Source organism: Malaya genurostris, chromosome 3 (genome assembly GCF_030247185.1).
Source record: "Malaya genurostris strain Urasoe2022 chromosome 3, Malgen_1.1, whole genome shotgun sequence".
NCBI classification, from domain to species: Eukaryota; Metazoa; Arthropoda; class Insecta; order Diptera; family Culicidae; genus Malaya; species Malaya genurostris.
The window spans coordinates 50,957,529-50,974,960 of record NC_080572.1 but is presented as its reverse complement, the minus strand read 5'-3'; the positions used below and the strand labels follow the sequence as shown (position 1 = coordinate 50,974,960).

Sequence of the window (17,432 nt, the reverse complement as noted above, 5' to 3'; positions counted from 1 at the left end):
GCATTGAACTCAACAGAATTGGACACTATTAGCATTATAAATGACAGTTACTTAGAAAATAAACAATTTTTTACAATACTCATTTTATTGTATTCAACTCGTTTTTATTTCAACACAAAACCCAGTGCTGCATAAATTCGCGTCATAATTTTATATGTAATTTTTGGTCACGATATAATGCCACCGTGCCCACCGTGCATTTCTCACACCACCTCAATACGAAACAGCAGCGCGCAAGCAATAAAAAAAATGCGCAAAAGTTTTTGTAAACTTTTTCAAATTTCGGTTGTTTTAGCTAATATTTTATAATTTAGAGTTGCATGTTCAGATTCTTTGTGAAATTCTGCTACAAACATTACTTTTCAGTTCTAAAATCATCCCCGTGGAACGGAACAGTTACCGTTTATACATTCCAAAAACCAATTACTGCTCGGCAAAGCAAAATTTCAAAATTCTAAGAATACTTAGTTATGATAAATTTGATTTCGAAAACTTAAGTGCTTTTGGTTTTTCGAAAATCAGTCTAGTTTTTGAATAATTGATCAAAAACACGATTTGCGCATTCCGCTACATTTCACCTTAAAGCTATTATTGAAACCTACACATTGATGGCTATCCCATCCGTGCCTTTTGAATAATGAAGAAGTTACAGCTAATACAATTTACAGATATATTCGAAATTTCAAGTTCTCGTTGAAAGATAATCATTTAAACAGTAGAATTTTATTCTATAGAATAAAGGTAATAAATTAGTTCATGATTTCCTTTCTTCTAAAAGTAGCTGTTCTTGAGATACTTGGATATTTAATTATAACTAAATTTTTTATATTTCCATCAATTGTTTATTTGCTTGTTATATCTACAATTATGCCATGTATTGTGCCATGTATTGATTTTTGTTGTGAGATGACGTGATAGTAGTAGGAAACGTCGTTTCCCATTATGTTATTTTTTATTGAATTCATTACCTATTTAGAGCTGGTTTATTTTAATCTGTTAATCAAGTAAGTACATATTCATCAGATTGCTTAAATCCCGTTTTGTTTGTTAATTTATGTTTAATTTGTTGGAAATTTGTCAGAGTATACCGAATAAATACTTATATTCAATGGTGTCACACTTCGATCCTTTTTAGTTTTGTGAGATTACAACCCCGAAAAGCGATTAACGAAAGTTGCTTCGGTGGAAAGTGTTCACCACGCCCCCACTTCTTCTACGGGTCTGTACCGTACCGGGATTGAGATAATTATTTGCACCAGAAGTTAGGAATTTTATCAGCTTTACGACGAGTCTAATGTTGACGATGGAAGTCATTTTCCAATCCCGGTTGGTCGGTCAAAACCGTTCGTACTGCCATGGTGAAATTGGTGTTCCATTTGTCCGGCGGGATGAGCAGTGGGAGTTGCATTAGCCAGGGTTTAATCTTATTTTAACATCTGTCTGATCTAAACGTGCAATCAACATTCAAGTAGGAAAGGGGGTCGCATGGTGTATGAAAATACCGACAAACTTCATATGAATTTGTTTATCCGGTCTGATTCCCGAGCAGGTTCGAAAACGTTGTGCTGTCCTGGAAGCCAGTGGTTTTCATGAGAAGAATTTTAGCACCGCCGGGAGGTGTGTCGCGTGCTCCGTTTCGCTGTAAATAGCGAGACGCTAACAATGTTGCAAAGCATTGTATTCATACACTAATTATAAAACTTTGCCTTTTCTTCTCCGAAAAAGGGTAAACCGAGCGTAGTGAGTAATGCGTTTAGTATTTTTTTTACGTAATTTGTGAAGGATCTCGATGTGCTTGCCTCAGGTCAACTTCTAATCGTAGCAGGCGAACCCTTCGCTGCCAAACATTAACGACGATGGCTGTCAACCTCTAATTGGGATTCGGGAAACCCAGCAAAGTAAAGTGTCGTTCACTTGATTTTATGAGTTTCAATTAAAATTTTAGCCTCGCAGTCCTTCCAATCTGTTTTAGGTTAATGCGACCGTTCCGGCTAACTTTGTTTGTCAGACTCCAAATCGGTTCAATTGCGCCCAATTTCACGATCACGATAAGATTTGCTGTAACCAAAACTGGAAACTCAGTTCACGCCAAGTATACTGTCAGTACTGTTTGAGATGGAATTTCCGGTAAGTGTAGCTGCTGTTATTATAGGGATAGGATAGGGGCGGGTCGATTTTAGTAAGGGTTGGCGTTATTAAATTTATTTACTTTATATTCTCAAAGCGAATAGAATGACCTTCCATAATTGGGCATATTTTAATTCAATAAACCCGAAGTGCTGTGAATAATGAAATGGGCAACTTCGGCCTTCTTACCAATATGAAACGGGCAACCGGCAATGAGATGAAAATTTGCAGAAAAACAAGGACCCTGAGGCATGTGTATATGAAATTTTTCATTCAGAGAGCTCTTGTTTTGGAAGGAATACCATTTCGAAATTAATAGGATCTCACTTTGTAATTACATGTAGTGATACCGGTAATAAGGCAGGATTCTAAAGCTAATGTTTAGATTTTAGGAAATTAGAACCGTCAATTACTAATGCTATGTTTGATGTCTGTAATTGTGTAATATCGAATAATGAATGTGCTTGAAGTCAACAACATTCCGATAAGCCTGATGTAAAAATTCTGCAACGCTGATGTATATTTATGGATTTTTGATTACTCTATATCTATTATTTTAATTCTCTATTTTGGTTTATTTCTTTAGAATATTACAGAAAATTTAAATTTAGAGCTATTCAATTATAATCATACTAGCGGACCCCTGCACACTTCGTAGCGCAATAATATTAGATTAGATGTAGAAAATCAAAACTACTTATCAATTTTAATGATTATTGAAGAAAAACATCATTATAATGCTCTATGATAGTGGCCCCAACCTTTTTATATCGCGGACAACAGGACAAAATATATAAAACCGATGGTTTGCCGGAACGCAAACTGGCAGCGTACAATTTGCCATCCGAAAAAAACTCTAAATTCACGCTACAGTCTCATAACAATTATTGATTGTAATAGAAAAGTTTAACGGATGAGAAAATGACGTTCAAATTGAAATGGCATAGCAGTGGGCATCGTTGGAATGCGTGAAATGAAAACTTTTTCTTCTTCTAATTTGCCATTCAAAATTGTTGTCTCGACAACATTTTCGATTAACTTTTGAACTTTTAACTTTTTTGCCTTTCTCATATGGAAAGGTTATGCAATCACTTGAAAAACCGACTAGTGAAAATTGGCCCGGAGGGCCAAGTGTCATATACCATTCGACTCAGTTCATCGAGCTGAGCAATGTCTGTGTGTGTGTGTGTGTGTGTGTGTGTGTGTGTGTGTGTGTGTGTGTGTGTGTGTGTGTGTGTGTGTGTGTGTGTGTGTGTGTGTGTGTGTGTGTGTGTGTGTGTGTGTGTGTGTGTGTGTGTGTGTGTGTGTGTGTGTGTGTGTGTGTGTGTGTGTATGTATGTGTGTGTGTGTGTATGTGTCAAATAATCTCACTAGGTTTTCTCGGAGATGGCTGAACCGATTTTGACAAACTAGGATTCAAATGAAAGGTCTCGTGGTCCCATTTCATCCGGATCCGACTTCCGGTTCCGGAATTATAGGGTAAAGTGTGTTCAATATTGTACACCGTCACTTAAGCCGACGAAGCAAAAAACGTGAAAATTTTTCTAAACTGGTCTCAAAACTACACAAATCGATAGTCATTATCAGTCGGCAACTAAACAAACCGATTCCGGCTATCCTAGTTCCCGGTATCCGGTTCCGGAAGTACCAGAAATAGTGGTCATATATACCAAAATGGATCTCACTCACTTTTCTCAACGATGGTTTGACCGATTTCCACAAACTTAGATTCAAATGAAAGGTCTTCCGGTCCCATACGGAATTCCTGAATTTCATCCGGATCCGACTTCCGGTTCCGGAATTATAGGGTAAAGTGTGTTCAATATTGTACACCGTCACTTAAACCGGCGAAACAAAAAACGTGAAAATTTTTCTAAACTGGTTTCAAAACTACACAAATCGATAGTCATTATCAGTAGGCAACTAAACAAACCGATTCCGGCTATCCTGGTTCCCGGTATCCGGTTCCGGAAGTACCAGAAATAGTGGTCATATATACCAAAATGGATCTCACTCACTTTTCTCAACGATGGTTTGACCGATTTCCATAAACTTAGATTCAAATGAAAGGTCTTCCGGTCCCATACGGAATTCCTGAATTTCATCCGGATCCGACTTCCGGTTCCGGAATTATAGGGTAAAGTGTGTTCAATATTGTACACCGTCACTTAAACCGGCGAAACAAAAAACGTGAAAATTTTTCTAAACTGGTTTCAAAACTACACAAATCGATAGTCATTATCAGTAGGCAACTAAACAAGCCGATTCCGGCTATCCTGGTTCCCGGTATCCGGTTCCGGAAGTACCAGAAATACTGGTCATATATACCAAAATGGATCTCACTCACTTTTCTCAACGATGGTTTGAACAATTTCCACAAACTTAGATTCAAATGAAAGGTCTTCCGGTCCCATACGGAATTCCTGAATTTCATCCGGATCCGACTTCCGGTTCCGGAATTATAGGGTAAAGTGTATTCAATATTGTACACCATCACTTAAACCGGCGAGACAAAAAACATGAAAATTTTTCTAAACTGATCTCAAAACTACACAAATCGATAGTCATTATCAGTTGGCAACTAAACAAACCAATTCCGGCTATACTGGTTCCCAGTATCCGGTTCCGGAAGTACAATTAAAATACCACAATATTCTTTGTACATGAGAAAGGCATCATTACACCACTAGGTGGATAAAAACAGGTTTTTCTGTACTTACTCCACTATTGTCTGCACTTTATTTTGTATTTTGTGTGCTTGTTTCTGCAATTTGTGTGTTTTCCTGTACTTTATGTGCTTGTTTCAGAATTTGTTCCTGTACGTTCTATACCTGCTCCAGTATTTTCTGTATCTGGTCCTGTAACTTTTGTACTTATATCTGTACCATCTGCTCATTCTGTACCTTTTTCTGCACTAAACTGTGCCAGTACTTCCTATACTTGTTTCTCTCATTTCTGTACTTGGTTTTGTACTTTCTGCACTTGTTCCTTTTATTTCTGTACCTGTAGCTGTCCCTGTGAATTTCTCACAGCTCAAAAATTATCTTTGGATGGAAATTATTTCGAATACTCTTAAATTAGAATAATCGAACTACCCTCATGATTGCTCGAGATTAGTGAAGTAGAATGGTAGAGTGTTCTGTAAAAATGAATCATCAGACAATTGTTTTTGATTTGATTCCAACATTTTTCCCCAATTTAGGTACACACATACACTTCGCACTTTAAAGCATGTTTTTTCCTGCTCTTAAAAATCCCAAATGATTCAAGCAAAATACAACAAAATCAAATTTGACGGTTTATGAGCAAGTGAATCATTCGAATAGGTAAAACATGTTGATGAGTTCCCAAATCTCGGTTCAATCGATGTAATTTTAAAACAGAAGGCAAACGGGATGGTTCGAGTACATTGGACGAAACTGTTCATAGCTACTCAAACGCAAATAATTTGAAATTTCAAAGTACTCTGGATGGATACAATTTGGATCTTGTTTGGACCAATTGAAGACGTTTGGACTCAAATAAATAACCGGACTTGCAAGTTCAAGCGATTGACGAAATTTGGAGGTCGTTTCGAGAAAAATTTACACAAAATTTCGTCCAAAGGATCCTTCAAAGGTATAGCATGGGAAATGCTTATGAAAAATTTAAGCCGAATAACAAACAGAAAACATCTTTCTAATTCGAATGGAATTTTTCCAAAAAGTAGAGAACCGAATAGTTTTGGTGTTCGGGTTAACGGTGTTAATTCGAAGTGGCAGCACACCTCAATCCTGGTGTCTCTGAATGAAATTTCGGCGCATTGTGACAGCTATGATTATATCTATCGTGAAGTGAGGATTTTAATCTCTGGAGTTTTAGAAACAACGAATCATAAAAAAACATTAATCACTTTCTTTTCTTATAGTCGTTCTATAATTTGACTTGACGGCATTCAACCCAAATTTTTATATCGGAAAATTGACACCTGTATGCTGTTCATTTGGCGCCCTTACTTAATTGAACATGTGATTCAAAATAAGGAAACACGTGAATCAAGTAGGCTCAGTGAAATTTTGGCACAAATCAGCTCGTTTGGCGCCAAACGGTTTTATTAATAATCTAGTATTCATATTTTGCTCTCCAGCGGGCAGCAGCATTGCATAACTCGATAGGCGCCAAACAATCATTGGAGATCTAGCATGCATGGAATAGAAAATTTCCAATTCTAAACGAATCAATTTTCCAGTTTTTCTCTACTTTCCCGAAGGATTTTCCTTAAGTACTATAGCCTAAAACCTCCGCATTAACGTCACCATTCGAACAAAAAAAATCATTTTAAGATCGACCCACGCACACCAGAGAACATCAGCACACTTTTTGGCATTAAAAATGCCTTACTCTTCACTATATGGGGCCGGGTGTCAATTAAAAGTTTCAAAAATAGTCGCGTAACCTTTTTGTGTCATAATTTTGAACGTTAATAACTCGGTCATTTGTTAATGGATTGTTATAATTTAACAACCAATCGATTCGGAAACTTTTAACTTAAACATGTATGACGACGTAGTTTCAGTATTTCAATAGCATACTATTGAAAAATTGGTTAGAAGTGACCTATGTTTTCATCCACCAATCCCTGTTTTACAAAATGACGTCAACTTTTTGTTCGGCATAGGAGGCTTTGCGTCATGCATAAAAAACACCGTATCGTTATGCGTAGTATGAAGGGAAATCTATAAATATATGCTGCACAATATTTCTTTCCCTAGTTGATGTTTGACTGTGAATGAAACAAGTAGCTCGTCCAGTGAGCTGATGACTGGATTGTATATACGTTCACTTGCTGGATTGTCGCTTTTGCATTATTTGCTGGTGTAATTTTCTGTTGTCTGCACAACACCGCTTCGTGTTCGCTTGAATATCTTATATATCATCTAGCTATTGAAGAACCGAATCAGCGTGGTTATCGGTTCTTTTAAAATATCCCATGTATTTAGCAAATTGTTGGTAGATTTTGCCATTAAAAATGCCTTACACTTCGCTTCCCGAGGCGGGGTGTCAATTTAAAACATGCAAAACTAATCGCGTAACATTTTTCTGTCATAATTTTGAATGCTCATACCTCAGTAATTTGTTGATGGATTTATATAATTCAACAACCAATCGATTCGGAAACATTTAACTTAAACTTATGAGATAACGTCATTTGAATATTTCAATTGCATACCATTGAAAAATTGGTTTGAATTGAGTATTTTATTTTGGTTTTCTGGTAACTATCAGACCAGTTTAGAATTATCGGTGATAGATTTTTCGGATATAATTTGCAGCCCTTGTTCCTCGATGATTTGTTAATGGATTTTCCTTATTTAAATGATTCCAAAGCTTCAATATTGTAAGCTTAAAAATGTTTTAATTTGTCAACGGATCGGTTTGCATACTTAAATCTCCATTCCCATACGAACAAAACGGTGGCGCGAAAATGGATTCAGTATAAAGTTGTGTTATAATGATAATCATAGATACTTCTTTTTCATTATATGTGACTGAACAAGTTGTTGTCCCGCCAGGAATTAAAAGCTTCAAAAGATTCAAAATTAAATTCTGAAACTTATCTAAAAGCGGCCTCCTCGGTTTGGTAGTATAAATGAGTTCCACAGGCTCACATATACAGTATAATTAGATGCAATATCATATAGTATCAAAGATAAACTAAAGGTAAGTTTACCTGCGATTTTACATGTATCGTTTGAATAGCAACCCTCGTAGAATTTGGTTAACCGCCAGTTTCAGTTTAATCATTATTAGCTTCAAAACAATAAGCGTCTGATGGCTACACGCGTTGTCACTATGACAATGTTCATTCATGTGTTAATAACATCAAGTTACAATATGAACAAAATTTCTGAATTTTGTTGCGTATCCATTCCGTATATTCCTAATATGCCAAAGCGAAAATTAATGTAAGTAACTAAATATTTTATGCGGACTGTTTCACAAGTTTTCTTCCTCGTATTGTTGCCATATTATTTACCGACACTTTCCGAAGATTATCGACGATTTTGAAAAATGATTAATAAAATACACTATTACTGAGTTTACTGGTACAACATTTTTCGCTAAAATAAATAAAATTAATGAGTTTGTACGTTTCTCGAAGATTGTTATCATAAAATAAATCAGTTTCATTTGTTCAGGTTTAAATCTTTAGGTTGTTTGTATCTAAAATTGAGCTTTCTAGTTCTAGTAGAATTCTAGTTAAAGGACGTTATTCAAAATCTTAACAATGTAAAAAATTGTGGAAAGGGATCAAAATTGAATAGAATTTATTATCAAGAAAGAATCTAATTGTAAATTTTATCATTCGCCAACAATCTAAGCGCTTAAACTAGAGCAAGTTTGTAATTAGTCAATTGGAAAAGTTTTTAGTTTAGTGTATCGTCATCATTATCATCTTTATTTTTGTATTTATTATGAAGACCCTAGAAACGTTCCATTTTTAATGTTATTGTGCTCGGTCGTGTCTTGAATACAACCCTCTAATTTTTTTGCTATTATTTTATATAGATAATTTTTGAATGCCAAATTAAATAAAAATATTACTCCCTGATTTTCCATAAGTCTACAGTCTAATTGATTTCACCATAAGTCTACAGTCTAATTGACACCGATATCTACTTTTTGATCAATTGCATTCGTCACTTAGCAATAGGTAGAGCACCTACTGTACCAATAATCAGAAAAGTCACCATGTTATTTTACCGATTATTCGACTTTTAATCAATGAATTGTGACAAAATCGAATAGAAAAACTTTACTTCGGGCTCTAAGAATCTATACCGCATAAAAAGTAGTTCGGAAATTGTTCAATACTGCTATTATAGTGATGCGAAAACTTGAAGCGAATGTTCCCCATTTCATTTTACTCTTGAAGTCAATCTATCCAATAGAGACAACAGATCTCACTCTAACTAATCGGTTTCGTATATGAGATGACCTTTACTCTAGTTCATAAAAATTCTGCTGTATTTTCTGGGTACAATTTCATTCAATAAAAAATGGCCTGATTGATCGAATGCAATGCGACTAAGTGACATATTGTAATGATTTATTAGGGTCTACGTAGATAAATCCAAAAGAACTGTTTTTAAAATGAAGCGAATATATCTCAAAAAATTATTTCTTAACATTATTTATATTTTCAGCAAAAATACTTCAAATGTTTTATTCCTCAAAACTAGATAGAGAAAAGAATTGTTTTGGTAAGAAATAAATTACTTTTCTTCGAAATTGGTACTATCCCCTTAGCAAAAATTAAGATGCCACTTTCAAAAGAAGCGTTATAAAGTCTTGTAAAACTTCTTCGAAGATACGTTAGCTCTTAAAAATCAGTGAAAGTCAGTGCAGACTTTTGACCATCTTTTTCCAGTTTCCAGTCGGGTACCGAGAAAAAATTATTATTTTATCAAACAAACAAGTATGTCTGTTATTAACATTGTAATAATACTGTTATTAACATTGTAATAATTCGTTAATCATTGATTTTTATCATTTAGTTTATAATTCTTTTTTCATGCAATATTCAATTCACCGGCCACTGCCGATCGCCAGCTGAAAGCTGAATTGTCGAGAATCCGCTACCCTGATACTACATTACATAATGATACTATTCTAGTTTTAAGTTAGTCGTAATTAAGATTAGTAAATACCCTTGGCATCTTAGAGATTGAGCAGTGTGCCTAAAAATTATATTATAATGTTGAATAAAAAAAAATATATAATTTATAATAATAGAAGAGAAAATTTTACCAAATAAAACTTTTCTCCGAAGCTAGCCGGAAATTGATAAGTTGAATGAATTTGAATGAAGGGATAATTTTGTAATATAGAGTAATCGGATGTGAAACGTTGAAAAAATCTGATAACTGAAAGGAAAAGAAACTCCTGCAATTGTCGCCTTTTACGACATGGAAGCAGGAACCCAGTGGATCAGTTTCTGGTGAAGTTTTTCCGCCGGATTCCACACGGCGTCTAGGCTAGTACTGTGTGTGAACTTCAGCCCCTTCCCGCTGCTGGTCGTTTGTATTGGTGAAAAAGAAAACGAAAAGTGGACGACGATGGAGAATATTATACAAAATCAGTCGTTCTAATGGCTCTGAAGGATATCTAAAGAATTATTAAGATTAAATCATTGCAAATCAAAGGTAAAACTGAGTTTAGTGCAAATCTAGAATAATTTGATTAGTTTTGCGCACAAATGAAATGCAGCTAGCATTTGGTTGCATCACGCTCGAGAAAAATGTTCCGAACGGTGTTCAACATCGTCGTCGAAAATTCCACAACTTGGCCCTTCTGAATGCCGGAAATGCATTTTGATAGTTTCTTTCACTTGAATATTGAGATCTATGGAATATTGAAATATATGAGCGATTGTACGACTTGTGTTACGATTTTATTTATGTCATGATTTCTTCTTGATCAAGACTCGAACTTACAAATGATTTTAACTGGCGCCCTTTTTCCTGGAATACAAACGTAATCATCCGTTACAAAATAGTCCTTCCCAAAATAGACCCAAAGCCACTAACGGTCCTTTTCAGGACCCCAAAGGAACGTAAAGAACTTATTTAGAAAACTGTCTTTAACTTCCGTTTTAATTCCTAGAATACAAACGCAATCTTCAGAAATCGAATGGTCTTTTTCAGAACTACTAAATCTTATACGGTCAAACGGTATCAAATCAGTTAATATCTATACACATCTCGAATGCAGCCTTATACCATGTTCACATTAGCGCTAATATCACTTCATATACCGAGATGATATGCATATCACGTGGAAGTGTTCACATATGATCGAAATGATATCGTTTGACAATCAAGTTGTCATATTGAATGTTCCCATTAGGAGTAAGATCAATAATATTGCTTTTCTCTCCTACAATTCAATCAGTAATTGAAGTCTTGCATTTAATGGTCTCCGAACGCTAATATTTGTTGAAAAATTAGAAATTATAATGATTGTTTATTATCACTCTCGAAGTGACGTTCATAAATGAGTGCGTTCAATGCCATTATCCGTGTTGCTAGTTGCGATTTTTGACAACTCGACATGATATCGTACATGATATCCCGGATATCATGCCAAAATGGTGATACGCGTTTCCATCAAATTGTATGGTATATCAAGTGATATCATCGGATATCAAGTATATTCGTATATCACTTGATATCAGCGCTAATGTGAACATACTATTACGTCAATATCGCCGCATGAAGGTACTGCGGTTGAAAAGCCCAATTTTACTCTCTTAAAAAGAATAACATGTTAAAAATGTAGTTTTCGGTACAGTATTTTCAACAAAATTGCTCAAAATGATAGGCGCTATAGTTTGAAAAATAAATTTATGTGAATAACCTCCCCTAAAAGTGAAGTAAAAATGATAGTTTAGCTGGACCTTCAGCTAAACCATCATTTTTACTTCACTTTTAGGGGAGGTTATTCACATAAATTTATTTTTCAAGTAGGGGCTAAGAAACTTCGGCAAAGCTGGGCAACAAGTCATTATAAACAAATTTGCGAAAGGTACTCTTCTCATAGTTTATGTAGAATTTATTATATAAACTTTTTTCTGAAACGGGTCTATTCTATGAATATTTTTATCTTTTACAAAGTTATTCATCATTAAAACCTGTAAAATTTTCTCAAATTCATTTCTCATGTTTTTCTGTACATAGTTCTTACTCGTTTACCATCAAAAGGTGCAGATGAGACCATTTACATATGAAACGGTTCCAAAAGAGCTTCCGTATGGTGTTTGAATTTGTTGTATGCGATCTTCTGCAGGAGAGATATGTTTATTTTTAATATCCTTGCTGGTACACCCAAACCTCCATTTACGTAACTTATATATGTATATATGTATTAATATACGTACGCATGTGTGCAAATATTTGTATTTATTAATACATATAAATATTGGTGAAGTAAAAGCGATCATTTATATGTATAAATATATACACATATACGCAAACGAGTGAGTGTGTAGGCGTACATACATACATATATAAGGTTCGTAAATGGAGGTTTGGGTGTATAGCTCTATACCGCAATACAGACATGTTCTTTTAAAATACCGATAATTGACTGATAATACAGATAAATACCAATTCCGGGTTTTGATTTTTGGGTTTGTTGTTGTAAGACATTTTTTTGCTCATTTAACTGAGTTATGTAGCAAAGATTCTGATACAGATATGGAACAGAAAGATTTTAGCTCCTGATACAGATTTTTATAGAAATAACCTGGCAACGCTGCCTCTAGCTTTAACATTATCGGGTGAGGTAATCCTATATGAAAATTCTGATGGCATGCTAAACATTTCTGGAATTCAGTTCCACTGTAACTATCGGGTTGATCGGACGCAAATTCGTGTTTCTCCAATAGTGCGGTGAATTGTTTTATTCCTTTTTCAAGGTCATTCCGCATTCTGTTGTCTGCATCAGTGCGGTCGAGTAATAATTCGAATTAATCCGTCCTCAAGGTCGATTGTGAGCTGTGTAAAGAAGCACTGTGTGTGGTACCGTTAGCCAGCGCTCGATGGGCGCTGCTGCTATATTGTTTACAAATACATTAGACAGTGTATAGCGAAAAAACGTGAATTTCATTGTAGAGTGCAGCAAAAGACTGCAAAAAAGTGCGTTTCCCTCAAAGAGGTGTTTTTTGCACTTTATTGAACAGGAATATTCACCGATTTCCTAGGACCGGGCCTTGACGACCGTTCGCCGTTTGAGAACTAAATCTAAGTAATTTTTTTTCTTCCATTTCTCTTTTTCCCTGTTATTCACTACCACTACCTTTGACCTACAATCTCTACCCGCACGGACACTTGTCCGTGCCATGACCGCAGGTTTTAAATTGCCTGACCTGGAGTTATCTGATAGCAATAAGTTTCGTATGAAAAAATATTCCGATGGGCTTGCACTTCCGGCCGGTTCGTACGCGGTGTACATTCGGAAAAAAGTTGAACATCCTTTGATTATCTAAAGACCTTACCTCGCGATATTCTACAATACAAAAGATTGAGAAAGTACGCCCAGACAAGCTAAGGGCCTTGTGTTAGCCAGTGCAAAACAGGCTAACGAGATCGTTCAATGTGAGCTCTTCACGCGGGAGTATCGCGTATAACAGTTCGGCTGAAAGGTTCGTATCGTTTAATAGAAACACACATTTTTTTGCCAAAATTCGTTTTTATTATTCAACATAATTGCCATCAGAAGCGATACAGCGATTATAGCGATCTTCCAACTTTGCGATACCATTTTTGTAGTACGATTTGTGCTTTGCCTCAAAATAGGCCTCAGTTTCAGCGATTACCTCTTCATTGCTTCTAAATTTTTTACCAGCGAGCATTCTCTTGAGGTCTGAGAACATGAAAAAGTCACTGGGGGCCAAATCTGGAGAATACGGTGGATGAGGGAGCAATTCGAAACCCAATTCGTTCAATTTCAGCATGGTTTTCATCGACTTGTGACACGGTGCATTGTCTTGATGAAACAAAACTTTTTTCTTCTTCAAATGAGGCCGTTTTTTTTTTAAATTTCGTCCTCCAAACGCTCTAATAACGCTATATAATAGTCACTGTTGATGGTTTTTCCCTTTTCAAGATGGTCGATGAAAATTATTCCATGCGAATCCCAAAATACAGACGCCATAACCTTACCGGCCGATTGTTGAGTCTTTCCAAGCTTTGGATTCGGTTCATCGCGTGCAGTCCACTCAGCTGACTGTCGATTGGACTCCGGAGTGAAGTGATGGAGCCATGTTTCGTCCATTGTTATATATCGACGAAAAAAATCGGTTTTATTTCGATATAACAGCTCCAAACACTGCTCAGAATCATCAATTCGTTGTTGTTTTTGATCGATTGTGAGCTCACGCGGCACCCATTTTGCACAAAGCTTTCTCATATCCAAATATTCGTGAATAATATGTACAACATTATCCTTTGATATTTTTAGGGTGTCAGCTATCTCGATCTACTTCACTTTACGGTCATTGAAAATCATTTTGTGGATTTTTTTCACGTTTTCATCGGTAACAGCCTCTTTTGGACGTCCACTGTGTTCATCGTCTTCGGTGCTCATATGACCAGTACGAAATTTTGCAAACCATTTACGAATTGTTGCTTCGCCCGGTGCAGAGTCTGGATAACACTCATCAAGCCATTTCTTGGTAATTTCACTTTACGGTCATTGAAAATCATTTTGTGGATTTTTTTCACGTTTTCATCGGTAACAACCTCTTTTGGACGTCCACTGCGTTCATCGTCTTCGGTGCTCATATGACCAGTACGAAATTTTGCAAACCACTTACGAATTGTTGCTTCGCCCGGTGCAGAGTCTGGATAACACTCATCAAGCCATTTTTTGGTATCGGCGGCACTTTTTTCATCAAAAAGTAGTGTTTCATCAACACACGAAGTTCCTTTTTTTCCATTTTTTTTCACAATAACATAAGTAACTTCACTCAAAATGCAATATCTCACAAACTAATAATCAGACAGCTGTCAAATTTATACACGTATCTGTTGAAGGTTGGTACTAACTGAAAATGGTATGGATTTAATTCTAGTGGCGCCCTCTCATAGAAACGATACGAACTTTTTAGCCGATCTGTTACACTCCAGCTCGCCAAGTCGAGATAGACGGCGTGATCACCGATCCGATTCTGACTTGCGAGGACGTTCTTAAGCATGGGACAGGCGGTTTTAACAACCCCCTACTCAAGAATGTATCGATCGCTGAGGATGGGACTAAGTCCTATATCCCATCAGACTCGTATCGAGTGACTTTCACTGGCTCGGCTTTGCTTAATTACGTCCTCCTGGACCGAGTTCGTTTACCTGTTCGCCTTTTTGTGCCGCGGGTCATGAACTGCACTAATTGCAAACAATTGGGACATACAGCATCCCATTGTTCCCGTTGTATCAAATGTGGAGGAACTCATGCGGATAATTCCTGCGACAGGAACTTTGAAAAGTGTATCTACTGTAGGGACCGCATGACCTCTCGGCATGGCCTGCGTACAAACTGCGCAATGACAAGATGAGACGTTCACTTAAGCAACATTCAAAGCATTCCTTTGCTGAAATGTTGAAGAGTGCTACGCCTCCAGTGAATTTTTTCGCTTGTTTGTTAGCTGACGAGAGCGATGCTGATGATCCCCTTGAAGGTACATCTTCGGCGGTCCCTCATAGCTTCAGAAAGAGAAGAAATAAATCCTCTAGTAAGCTCCCTAGTAAGGGTTCGAAGGTATCTTCTGGTGGGTCTCGAAAAATTTTAAAAAGACTGGAAGTGATAGCAAAACACCGGAGAAAAAAGCTCCAGGCCTAGGAAAATTAAATTCCGAGCAAGAATTTCCATCACTTCCTAGGACTTCAAAATCCCCGAAAGTCCCTGAAGATCAATCAGAAAATTTATCAGATACTGGGTTTGTTAAATTCTCTGAAATCGTGGACTGGATAATGACTGCCTTCAATATTTCAGAATCTCTTAAAAGTCTATTAATGGCTTTTATTCCTACAGTTAAAACATTCTTGAAGCAGTTGGCTACATTTCAGTCATATACAAATGTTCGGAAGATTATGTAAAAGCAGAGAAATTTCTTAAAAATCGTTTAGAAAAATGTAAAACTATTTCTGGAACACAATCGTTTCACTATGTTGAACCGCACGGAGACAAGGAATTGGGGAAAGATGGGATAAAACGCACCCTCGAGCCATAATGCACCTTTTGCTTTTCTCATAAGTTAAAAAATTTTTCACTGAAATTTTAATGAAACTGAAAGTCCGCCATAACAACAGATTACTATAAAATTTTGGTAGCGATGGTTCAATCATGTCTGGAAAACTTAAAAAAAAACAATTATGTCTCTGTTAAAAGTAATTTTTGATGTTCGTTCCATAGTAATTTTCTAGGGTGAGGAAGACGATTTTAATTCTGTAACCAGTGAACTTCTTTGCCAATCATTCGGGTTTCTAAAATTAGTTCTAATACAGAAGATGTATTTGCAATTTTATAGAAAAATCGTCAAATTTATCTTCTCATATTTTTGGGGGCAAAAGGACCCGAATTGTGTGAGGCAAAATGCTCAAGAATTCGCTTACAACAATTATCCACAAGTTATCAATTTAATGCATAATAGTGAACACTCTTCCACCTGGCACATATTTCTTCAACAAAAAGTCTAAAGCTTCCTTTAAAGAAGAAGAAGAAGAAGAAGCTTTACGAGGGTGCATATTGCCCCGTGGTTGTCATGGGATTTAATCCGTTGTTTTGATGGATGTTTACCCGTTGTTTAAGATCATCCTGCCTCTATGTTCAGATAATCGTCACTTCGCGTAATTTAGAATGTATATTTTTCTTGTTTTCCATGATCGGGCGTCATGCCCCACATATATTTCAATAGACAATTTTTAACGGTTTTAGAAAATAAGATATTTCATGTATTTTTCAATGTATTCAGTGAGTATTTGTACGTAATTTTGAGAAATAATGATAACGGAAGACAGTCATGCATGAAACTCTTCCGTGTTATTCTCTATAGTTAAGATATAGATACATTTCCTTTGGGGGTGCATTTTACCCCACTTACCCCTAAAAATGAAAGTTTTCTCTTCCCAGGACACGTTTGAAGTATTGAGTTTTTGTAAACCAGAAAAACCAAATCATACACGAAAAAGCCAGCGATCGCAAAACAACTAAAATATTAGTTGTTTTTCTTATTTCGATTGGTTAAAATTTGGTACAACTAATCGACTGTTGTATTAACTAATCTGTCATTTTTGATTTATCGTGCTGGCAGCTTAGCAACGACACCCAACAAGTAATGAAACGTTTCAGTTGAGCAATGCCAAACACCCTGAGCGAACAATGAAACGTTTCAATGAGATGTCACTCGTGCAATTGAGCAAAGACACAATCCCAGCAAAGTTACTTGTATGCATGAAAGCTAAAAAATGTCTCAGTTGTTTCAACCAATTATTCAGTTATTTGAACTTAAAACGCCAATTGCAATAAATATTTTTTACTGTTAGCCTCTTCGGGGGCAGCTAATCGTTCACTGCTTGAAAAACAAAATTTTACCTAATTAACTGCTTATATCTTTATCACTAAACTCACAAAGGATATGGAAATGAACCAAAAGATTACAATTCTCAAAAGAAAATCACTAGAAAAATGGTTACAGGGAATTAGGAAATTTTTCCTTCACTTGCAGAATGGCTCGCTGGTAAACCTAATGCTACAAATACACTTTCAAG

General features: G+C 36.1%; 1 protein-coding gene across 7 annotated transcripts in view; it reads left to right on the top strand.

Moving 5' to 3' along the window:
- The window catches only part of LOC131436275 (mucin-2), a 486,638-nt gene that overhangs the window by 315,264 nt on the left and 153,942 nt on the right, over positions 1 to 17,432 (top strand). The window contains exons 1-2 of one of the 7 annotated variants that reach the window (XM_058604911.1): positions 1,772 to 1,898; positions 1,973 to 2,127. The exons of 5 other annotated variants lie outside the window; for them this stretch is intronic. The gene's annotated coding sequence lies outside the window, so the exon portion shown is untranslated. One more of the 7 variants, XM_058604912.1, reaches the window with a different exon arrangement.